At 32.7% G+C, this 10,249-nt stretch overlaps 1 non-coding gene across 1 annotated transcript; it reads left to right on the top strand.

The window, feature by feature from the left end:
- The first annotated feature begins 3,439 nt into the window (after nt 1-3,439).
- Nucleotides 3,440-3,546, top strand: LOC139886777 (small nucleolar RNA R71). The gene has a single exon (XR_011772643.1). It is a non-coding gene; the product is annotated as a small nucleolar RNA R71 (small nucleolar RNA).
- The last annotated feature ends 6,703 nt before the right edge of the window (nt 3,547-10,249 follow it).

Below are 10,249 nucleotides of genomic sequence, written 5' to 3'. Positions count from 1 at the left end.
GGTTCAGGTTGTGGTGCAGGACCTTGGAATTGTCCTGAAGATGATCCAGCGCCATCAGTATGTGTATTTCTCTGAAAAACACATTAGACACAAAATTTTGTGCATCCAAGTAATGCATTAGTGTTAGCAAAATAACAAATTAAAACAATTACAATAACATGTTTAATCACAATTGAACCTATACACATTTTCATAAATTTAACATTTCCACACTTTTTTCAAATAAGCATATATGAAAATGTATACAATGTTCATAAGCATTCATCTTCTAAAACATGTCAAAATAATCATTATAGCAATTTAAACGAGTTCCAAATGGCATTTATATCAAAATAACCTAGTTCATGCATTTTTGACTTGAAAAGTCAACAATCTTGCTCAAAAATCATGTTTAGAATCAAAGTTTGGATCATTTAACAACCTAAACATGTTACATTACTTAATTTAGCATGAATTCACAACAAAAATCGGCCATAACCCCTTTATATCAAAAAGCCCCAAATTGCTCAAGAACACTAACCCTAGATTTCTAAAATTTTTGAAGTTTAAGGCTTCAAATCATGACAAATAGCATCAATCTAGGCTATACAAGCATAATATACAAACAATTTAACTATAATTAAGCTAGAAATCATCAAATTTAAATTAGGTAAAAATTTGCTCATAATCACTAAAATTGAGAATTTAAAAAGTTTAGGGGTGAAATTGTTACCTTCTTCTTCCCAAATCCGAGGAAAGGCATGTTTGTAGCGGATTGTAGTAACAAATTTGGAGTAATTTGGTGAAAAAATGATGAAATTTGAGAGAATTTGGAGTGTATTCGCGTATGTGTGTGTATGTTATGAGACAGAAGCAGAGACCATGCGAGTTTTATCAACCTGACCTGCATCCGGTCCCCATGCGATCGCATGGGGTACCAGTGCAAATCCCATGCGATCACATGAGGTCTGGGGTTATATATATATATATATATATATATATATATATATATATATAACCTTTAACTAATGAAACAATTAATTGATTAAATTTAAAATTTTGTTTTCCTTTTTTAGGATGAGGTAGTTTCGGTACGTTCACCTAGTTCGTCCCTCGACAAAATTTTAAAATTTGTCATTTTAAAGCGATTGTTTTAACAGCAAAGATTTTTGGTTTTTTAATTTTTTTGGCATACTTTAGGTTAATAATATTAAAATAATGATAACAAAATTTTTCGCCCCATCCTTTGGGTAAAGCAATTTCGGTTCAACGACCTAGTTTTAACTCGCGACAAATTTTAGAAATCATTTTTTTAAACTTAATGAAATAAAGTAAATTTTGTTTTTAAATTCACACCAAACTTAAATTTTAAATGCATATTAATTTCATATAAAACCTAAAAAAAAAAAAAAATTCAGAATGGGGGAGAGAAAACTAGTTCTTTAGTGTCTGCTAGTGGAAAAGACCAATCGGATTCCATTCTCGGAACTACACGAGAACAGAACAACTAACTCTAGACAGCATTTTCTTTTTAGAACATTTGAATTTCCCCACACTTAGGTAGCTGTGGTGTCAAAATTGTGATTAACTTCATCGTCAATTTCTCTTGGACCATAATCAACTTGCATATCTGTGACTTTTGCTTTAAGCCAGTGGTCGGTTTCCTGTGTAATATTCAAAAATTCAACTAGTTTCGCCTTTTCTTTAGGCGATAGATTGGATAATAACCGGTTATATAACTTAAAGTTCCCCTTAATCTTAGCATCCTGCACCCGTTTATAAAGCTTTTTTTATTGAACTATCAACAACGGGGTCATTTAATTTTGTATCAATAATGGGGTTCTTTGTTATCAGGTCATCATTTGGTGTTACTTCATCTTTCCCACACTTAGGCGTTTTATTATTACTAAGCACTACCGTTGGAGTTATTGGTTCAACGGTTTTGGTTGGTGGAAATTTAGACTTTTTATTCACAAAGGTAACCGATTTTTCACCATCACTAAGGGTCAATCTACCTCCTTTTACATCTATTAACGCCCCGGTGGACGCTAAGAATGGTCGACCTAAAATCAGAGGAATGTTAGAGTCCTCTTCTATGTCAATGACAACAAATTCGACTAGAAAGGTTAAATTACCTACTTGAATGGGTAGGTTGTCAGCAATTCTAACTGGGTGCCTAATGGTTTGGTCAAATAATCGAACACTCATTTCCGTTGGAATTAACTTACCTACACCTAATCTCTTATATAATGAAAGAGGCATAATACTCACACTCGCACCTAAATCTGCTAGTACATTATACATGACACAATCACTAAGTAGACAAGAAATAATAAATTCACCCGGATCGCCCATCTTGGGTGGAAGTTTCGGTGGAACTTTCTTCACCGGTTTTATTTTTACGGTCTTGGTTTCTTGCACTTGCTTATTCTTCTTCTTCTTTCCAAATGTATCACCAACTTTATTACCTATTACTTGCTCATACTCAACTCCTTTTATTGGGAACGGGATGGGTGGTCTGTATGGTGCAACCACTGGCTTTACATACTCGGGTGGTGGTGGTGGCGTAACTTCTTCATTGTTACTTACATCTAAAACCTTCCCATCTTCTAATGCTGGTTTTTCAGAATTTGTGGAAACCATGTTAACATTTTCATTCCGAGGGTTTACTTCAGTATTACTCGGTAGTTTTCCTTGTTCCCTTTCACTCATCATGCTAGCTAGATTACCTACTTGTTTTTCTAGATTCAAAATGGAAGCTTGTTGAGTTCTAAATGATTGATCAAATCTCTCATTCGTTTGGGTTTGAGTTGCAATAAATTGTGTTTGAGATTCAAATAGCTTTGTTACCATTTCTTCCAGATTTAACTTTTTCTCTTCGGTTTGTTGTGGTGGTTTATACAAGCTAGGTCTTTATTGACTGAAAGTGTTGTTTTGAGTTGGTTGGTTATTTGGACCTTGTTGGTTGTACGAGTTATTGTTTGGTCCATTTGGATTGTAAAGAATGTTTTGATTTCGATTGAAGTTTGGCCTTGGCGGTTGATAATTATTTTGATAATTATTTCCCAGCCTTTGGTTCATGTAGGAAACATTCTCACGTTGTTCCATCGTTTGTTCATTGTGACAATCTTTCGTTAAGTGTGGTCCACCGCATTGCTCACAACTGATTCGTATTGCGTGAATATCTTTAGTCATCTTTTCCATTCGTCTTTCAAAAGCATCTATTTTTGCGGAAACGGAATCGAAGTCATGGCTAGAATAGGCTCTAGCCACTTTAGATGAACGAAAAATATCTTTTTCCTGATGCCACTCATGTGAGTGGGAGGCTGTGTTATCAATGATTTTGTGAGCTTCGGTAGCGGTTTTCTTCATAATGGAACCACCAGCTGCTGTGCCGATGTCTTTTCTTGTAGCGACGTCGACGCTTTTGTAAAAGATTTGTACTATTTGAAAAGTATCTAAACCTTGTTGAGGACATCCTCTCAACATTTTTCTGAATCTTGTCCACGCCTCATATAACGTTTCATTTGGTTTTTGCACGAACGTGGCAATTTCTCCTTGAAGTCTTACGGCTTTAGATGCCGGAAAGAATCTTTGAAGAAAATTTTCAACTAGAACATCCCATGTATCAATCGCTCCTTCACGTAACGATTCTAACCAATCTTTGGCTTCTCCCTTTAAAGTTCAGGGGAACAACATAAGATAGATCGTTTCATCCTCGATTTCTCGGATTTTAAATAGATTACAGATTCTATTAAAACTTCGAAGATGTTCGTTTGGATCTTCTTTTGTTGTACCACTAAATTGGCATTGATTAGTGATCATGTGTAGGATTTTTCCTTTGATTTCAAAATCTGCCGTTCTAACATCTGGCTGATTAATGGCATGACCTTGGCCCGTGCGTGTGGCTCTCATTCGATCTTCCATACTTTGAGGTTCCGTTACTTCCATATCGTGAATAGTTGATTCTGAATCACTATGTATCTCTGGATGAATGATTTGTGGTTCAGGAGGAATGATTAGTGGTTTAGGACCTTCAAATTGTCCTTTAATATCCTCCGGGTTCTCAATTGTGAAATCGGGTTCAAAAATTGGATTATCGGAAATTTGAGTTGGAGTACTTGTTCGACTAGATGACGATTCTAAAGAAAAATCAACGGCGACAATATTGGATAGATGTCTTGATCGAGTTACAGGTGGTGAACGTATGAAAGGTGGTGAACGTTTTGCTCGGTGCATTCACTGAATATCCTATTAGTTATAAATGTAAAAATTATTTAAGTTATCAAATTAATAGACTTTTCTGATTTTGCCCACGTTTCGAATAGTCAATAGATGCAGCAGGTAGCCAGGATCCTTTAAATCGGAAATCCACAACTCGCCACTAACAAATCCAACTATTACTACGAACCAGAAAATTTGGGGTCTATTGATTTAACCGCTTTCAATAATTTTTCGTCGAAATTTTGAAATAAAAATCTATGTCCTAAAAACTAGCGCGTAAAAAATGAAAAAGAAAAAGCGCTTCGAAAAACGTCGAAAAATAAAAATAAGAAAGAAAAGTGTCGAAACTTAAAAGTCTAAAAACTAAAAATTAAAAGTTACGACTAAAGTCTAAAAAGTCTAAAGGTATTAAAACTTAAATGCAATTCTATTCGGAAAAAGACAATTACCTAAATTTGGCACTAAAATCTTATAATTTCTAAAACGGCGTAAAATTCTAAAGTGTCTAAATTCTATATCTAAAGAAAAAGCACTTAAGGGATATTACGGCAAAGCTAAAAATCTAGAAATATAAAATTAACTACGGCAAAAACTAACTTAAAACTAATATTACGAACAATACGAATAAAAAGATACAAATAACAAGAAAATATAAAATAAAATTGATAAAAATAAAATTTTATATAAAAAATATTATTTTTATATTATTTATTTTATAAAAATATTAATCTATATAATTAAAAATAATAAATTATATGTAAAATTACAAAATATATATTAAAACTAGAAAATATATATATATATATATATATATATATATATATATATATATATATATATATATATATATATTAAATTAAACCCTAATTAATAATAATAATAAAATTAAAAACCCTAATTCCGTAATAAATGCGTACTATGTTGTCAGGCAGACCAGCTCATGCGATCGCATGAGTTTTGGTCATACGGGTCATGCGATCGCATGGCCTGTAAGTCCAGATCTGTTTTGGGCTTCTTTTCAGGTTCGGCCCAAATTTAATTTTAATTATTATTTTGATTTAAATTATAGAAAATATTTAAATAATATTTATATAAAATTTAATAAACTTATATTTAAAAAAAATCTAAAAATAAAAATACTTATTAATTTTATAAATTATAAACAAAAACTTTTTAAGAATATATATTTTTTTAAACACTTATATATATAGATATAAATATATATATATATATAAATATTTTTTTTTATGTTTTTATATTTAAAACTTATATAATTATATTTTTTACAAATATAGATTAAAAATATAGCGTTTCGCTGTCCCCGACAGTGGCGCCAAAAATACTTGATGTGCTAGCGGTTGTGTAGGAAATACTATTATTTTTATTACGAATACGGTGCTAATTACACAAGATTTTATTATTTATTACATATGGAAAATTACCTAAACCTTGCTACAACACTTATAGGCAGCGTACCTAATCGTCGAGTAGTGTAGTTTTTAGTAAGTCCGGTTCGTTCCACGGGGATACAGATTGGAAACGTACTATATTTTTATATAACTATATTTATACAAATATAAATATATATATATACACATATAAGTAGTATTATTATTATAATATATAAAAAGGAGGGTTTTTACCGTTTAATGACCGGTTTGTCGATTTTAAGTTTTAAGCTTAAATATAAATGACAATAATTAAAATTACAATAATTAAAGTGCGATAAATAAATTGACAGTAAATAAAATGACGGTAAATAAAATGACAGTAAATAAAAGTACGATGAAATATAAAATAAAAGTATTATGCTTATTTAAACTTCCGTAATCATGATGTTTGACGTTTTGATTTTAATTTATTATCATGGGTTAATTGTCCTTTGTCCTGGATTATTTGATACCCATCTGGTTTATTGTCCATAATAGTTCATCGGTCATAATTATAAATAAGTGCTCTCATCAAATTAACCTTATGCCCGAAGTTAAATATTCCAACTAATTAGGGATTCAAACTGTAACAAGGTTTTAATACTTTGTTAATAACTACACCAGGTTATCGACTGTATGTAATCCAAGGTATTAATACTTTGTTAACAATTCCACCAATTCTTATTGTATGAAATCTACCCCTGTTTTAATTAGTCCATGATGTATTAATTCATCCACTTGGCCAGAATGAATAATCAATTACCCAACCCAATTGATTAATTAAATGATTGTAAAAGATTCCGTATAAATGTCACTAAATAGGACATTTACAATCATTAACAATTATTAGATTAAATAAATTGAAAATAGGTTCGACAGACTCCAATGAGTTGTCAATCAAATAGACAATACCCCCCATCTATTAATAGTCAATAGTCCAATTTCCACAAGTGTCGGTCTTTTGTCTAAACCCTAATTATGGTCCAAAGCCCAATAACCCCGTCTTAATATTTAGTCCAACATCATGATTACTTCGGTTCAAATGAGCATAATAATAACTTAGTTACGAGACATTAATTTAAAAAGGATGAACATAACTTACAGTGATTATTTATAGCTTAGCGTTACACGGACAGAGTTTCGACTTACGAAACCTTAAAACATTTGTTACAATAACCTTATTATTAAACTTTAACTCAAATTAAAATTATAATATAAATATAAATTATAAATATAGAGAGAAAGAAAAGAGATTGAATTAATCTCTGGTGTACACATTCGAGCAGAAATCGTGTCTATTTATAGATGTGGCCAGCCTCTGGTGCCCATGCGATCGCATGGTTTTTGTGCCTCCTGGCCATGCGATCGCATGGCCCTCTGATCCAGGATATTTTGCAATTCAAAACGTGGGCTGCTCGATTAAATTAATATATAATATAATATATATATAATTATATATAATTATATATATATATATATATATATATTATATTCTTGTGCATAGTTGACTTGTAATTTTAGCTCCGTTGAGTCGTACGTTATTTCTCGGTTTATGTCCCGGTTCCGGATTTTCAAACGTCTTTTTATATGCTGAGATATCTTGTATTTTGCGTTCCGCGGCTTGTACTCTTGTCAATATTTAGATGTTATTCATCAATAAATTGAACCACTTGGATTGTAACTTGTACGTTTGAGCATTTTGGTCGTTTACGTCTTCAAATCTTCATTTGCGTCTTCAGTCTTCGTACTTAATTATTTAAACGAATATCACTTGGAAATAGAACAATTGCAACTGAAATCTTGTCTTTCTGGAATGATAATGCTAATAAATATGTGTTCTTTTTTAGCGTTATCAGGTACTCAGGATGCTGATAATGTCATTTTTCCTGATGAGGCACTGGTTACTGAGTCTAGTGGCACTACTGGTAATCTGGATGTTGATACTACTATTCCCAGGCAGTTCATTACTGTGAATGCTGCTGGTGATCTTTGATGTGCAAAAGTGTGCAGTGCTTAATTTGCCTTTCAAACTTTTCAATTTATATAACCTTTATTTAATTCACTTTTAACACCTTAACGAGCAACAAAACCCGATCAGATGTAGTATTTTAGGTAATCGTCCCAAGAGAGCGTAGATGCGGATAAGAGTTGATTTATTATATAGATCAGTTCTTATTAAAGAACTAAATATAGATTTTTATGTGTTTTTAGGTTGTTGAATCTTATCTCTTAGGAAAGAGATGATTAATGAAACGTTTTTAAAGAATTAAATAACAAGATAATAAAGCAAGAAATAAAGATTAAAATAAACAATTATAAATAAAAGCAGTTACATGAACGAATAATTCATACGGGAATCATATTAGGAAAATTTCATGACTTATATTAACAAATAGCAAGATAACAATCATAGACCAATCATTATTCCTAAAAGGTTAAGCTAAATGTCGCATATCATTCAATAGGCAGGACTTAAAGCATATTCTAGACACGTGATGTGCATGACTAACATCTCAATTCTTAGTATTCAATTCAACTACATGATACATATCAATCTTATGATGCGGATTAACATGCAAATAGACTGACAAATTATATAAGCTATTAAATGGCAAGTAGATCAACTCAAGTTACTAGCTGAAAGTTAATTATTACTTGATTCTCACGCAATCATTAATCAAACACATCCAAACAGAGGATCTTCGACTAAGCCTAACAATATTAAATTCTATTATATAAGCGTAATTCATATTCAACAGATTTATCACTAACCATGTTGTTTAACTTAGTTGCATGCAATCCAATTTAACAAGTTTGATTTACCAGATCTAAACAAGTAGCATGAATCGAATAATAGATCGTTGGATTAAGTACTAATCAATCCTAAAATCAAGTTATCTAATCATTAAGCATGGCAAATAAGTACATTAAAACATAGCAGATTCAAAAAAGTTTAACAATCATCACAGAAAGTCAATTTATACAGATCTAGAAAAAACCAGAAACTGTACGGATTTAAGCACGAAGCCGGCGGCTTTGTTCCAGTCAAGCCGACGGCTTGGACTGGTGAAGACGGTGGCTTCATCTGATTCCCAGACAAAGTTAATTTTCGTCCACGTAACCACTATGAACATTTAGTTCATAGTGGAAGACGAACAGATACAGAAAAAGTAAATAAAATTCAGTAAATAAAAGTAAACGGATAGAGTCATGTACCTTTAAAAGGTAAATGAAAAGAAAACTTTTATTAATAACTCGATAGCTTGATTACAACTTGAAATTAAACCCTAATCTAAGAGTTTTCGTTCTTTGGTGAAAGCTTAAGAGAAAAACGAAAAGTACAGTAAAGTGTATCTAAAACTGAAACAAAAAGCCTCTATTTATAGTTTTCAGATTCGGGACCCAAGCCGGCGGCTTCAGTGGGAAGCCGGCGGCTTCACTTGGTCGGTTACTCCTTCTGCAAGTTTAACGTAATCAGCAAGTTTAATAACGCGTATCTGCTTTAGGCCAAGCCGGCGGCTTTAGAGCCAAGCCGGCGGATTCACTGATCTGCAATCTTTTTGATTTCGTTTCCTTTTTTAGCTTTTTCTTGGGCTTTAAGTACACGAAACAGATTTAAGCCGGCGGCTTCAGTTGCAAGCCGGCTGCTTCATTGATTCTGGTTTTTTATGCAGGATTCTGGAACTTTCTGGATTTTTGTCACCAAGCCGGTAGCTTCAGGATGCCATGCCGGCGGCTTCATTTCAAATTCTGCAGTTTCTACTGTTTTTGATCATGTTTAATACATAACTTAAACAAAAACGTTAGAAATACCTTTTTTCCCATTTTACCCATTTTAGTGTGTTTTAGTATTAAAATGACTTTAAAATACTAAGATAACTCCTTAAAATGTTATAAAATTCTGTATAATTTAGGAGTTATCAAAATGATATAGGCTAAAAATTCACGTTTTTATCCCCGATATTGAGCCCTAAAACCATAAAGTTCCAAACTTTGTCACCAAAATAATCGCTTTTTTAGTTAATTTTGTAGATTAAGTAATTACGAATACGGTGCAAATAGAATCAAGAGAATCGGAGCTAAAACGAAGATTCTAGAGCGAAAACGCTGAAAGACAAGAAACCAAGCTACGATCAAGGAAATCAAGTTACGATCCAGTGAAAACAGCAGACCAGGACAGGCCATACGGCTTACCATAAGGCTTGCCATATGGCATGCCAGTGTGAAAAACGGCCTGCCATACGGCCTGGGCAAACGGCCATGCAATCCGGCTTGCCAGCCCATACTGCCCCCTCATACGGCCTGCCATACGGCTTTTTGTCATCCATTTTACACACACCTCTTTTCACTCTCTCACTACAATACACTTTCTCACACTAGAGCTTTCAAGACCTTCTCACCTCCGAGCGGGAAATTAAGTACCCGGAGGCGAACGTCGAAGATTGTACTAGGAGCGGTCTAGAGGATGTCAGCACTTGTAATGGTCCAGATCTCGTATGTAAACGGTGAACGCTTTCCTTAATTTAATAAAGTTATCTTTTTACTTTAAGTTGCTTTCACCTTGCATGCTTATCTATCTGTTGCAAATGTTTATTACATGTTGAATATCTTATCTG

The sequence above is a fragment of the Rutidosis leptorrhynchoides genome, chromosome 1 (assembly GCF_046630445.1).
Source record: "Rutidosis leptorrhynchoides isolate AG116_Rl617_1_P2 chromosome 1, CSIRO_AGI_Rlap_v1, whole genome shotgun sequence".
NCBI classification, from domain to species: domain Eukaryota; kingdom Viridiplantae; phylum Streptophyta; class Magnoliopsida; order Asterales; family Asteraceae; genus Rutidosis; species Rutidosis leptorrhynchoides.
The sequence above is the reverse complement of the archived record's forward strand: the minus strand, read 5'-3'. Positions and strand labels throughout refer to the sequence as shown.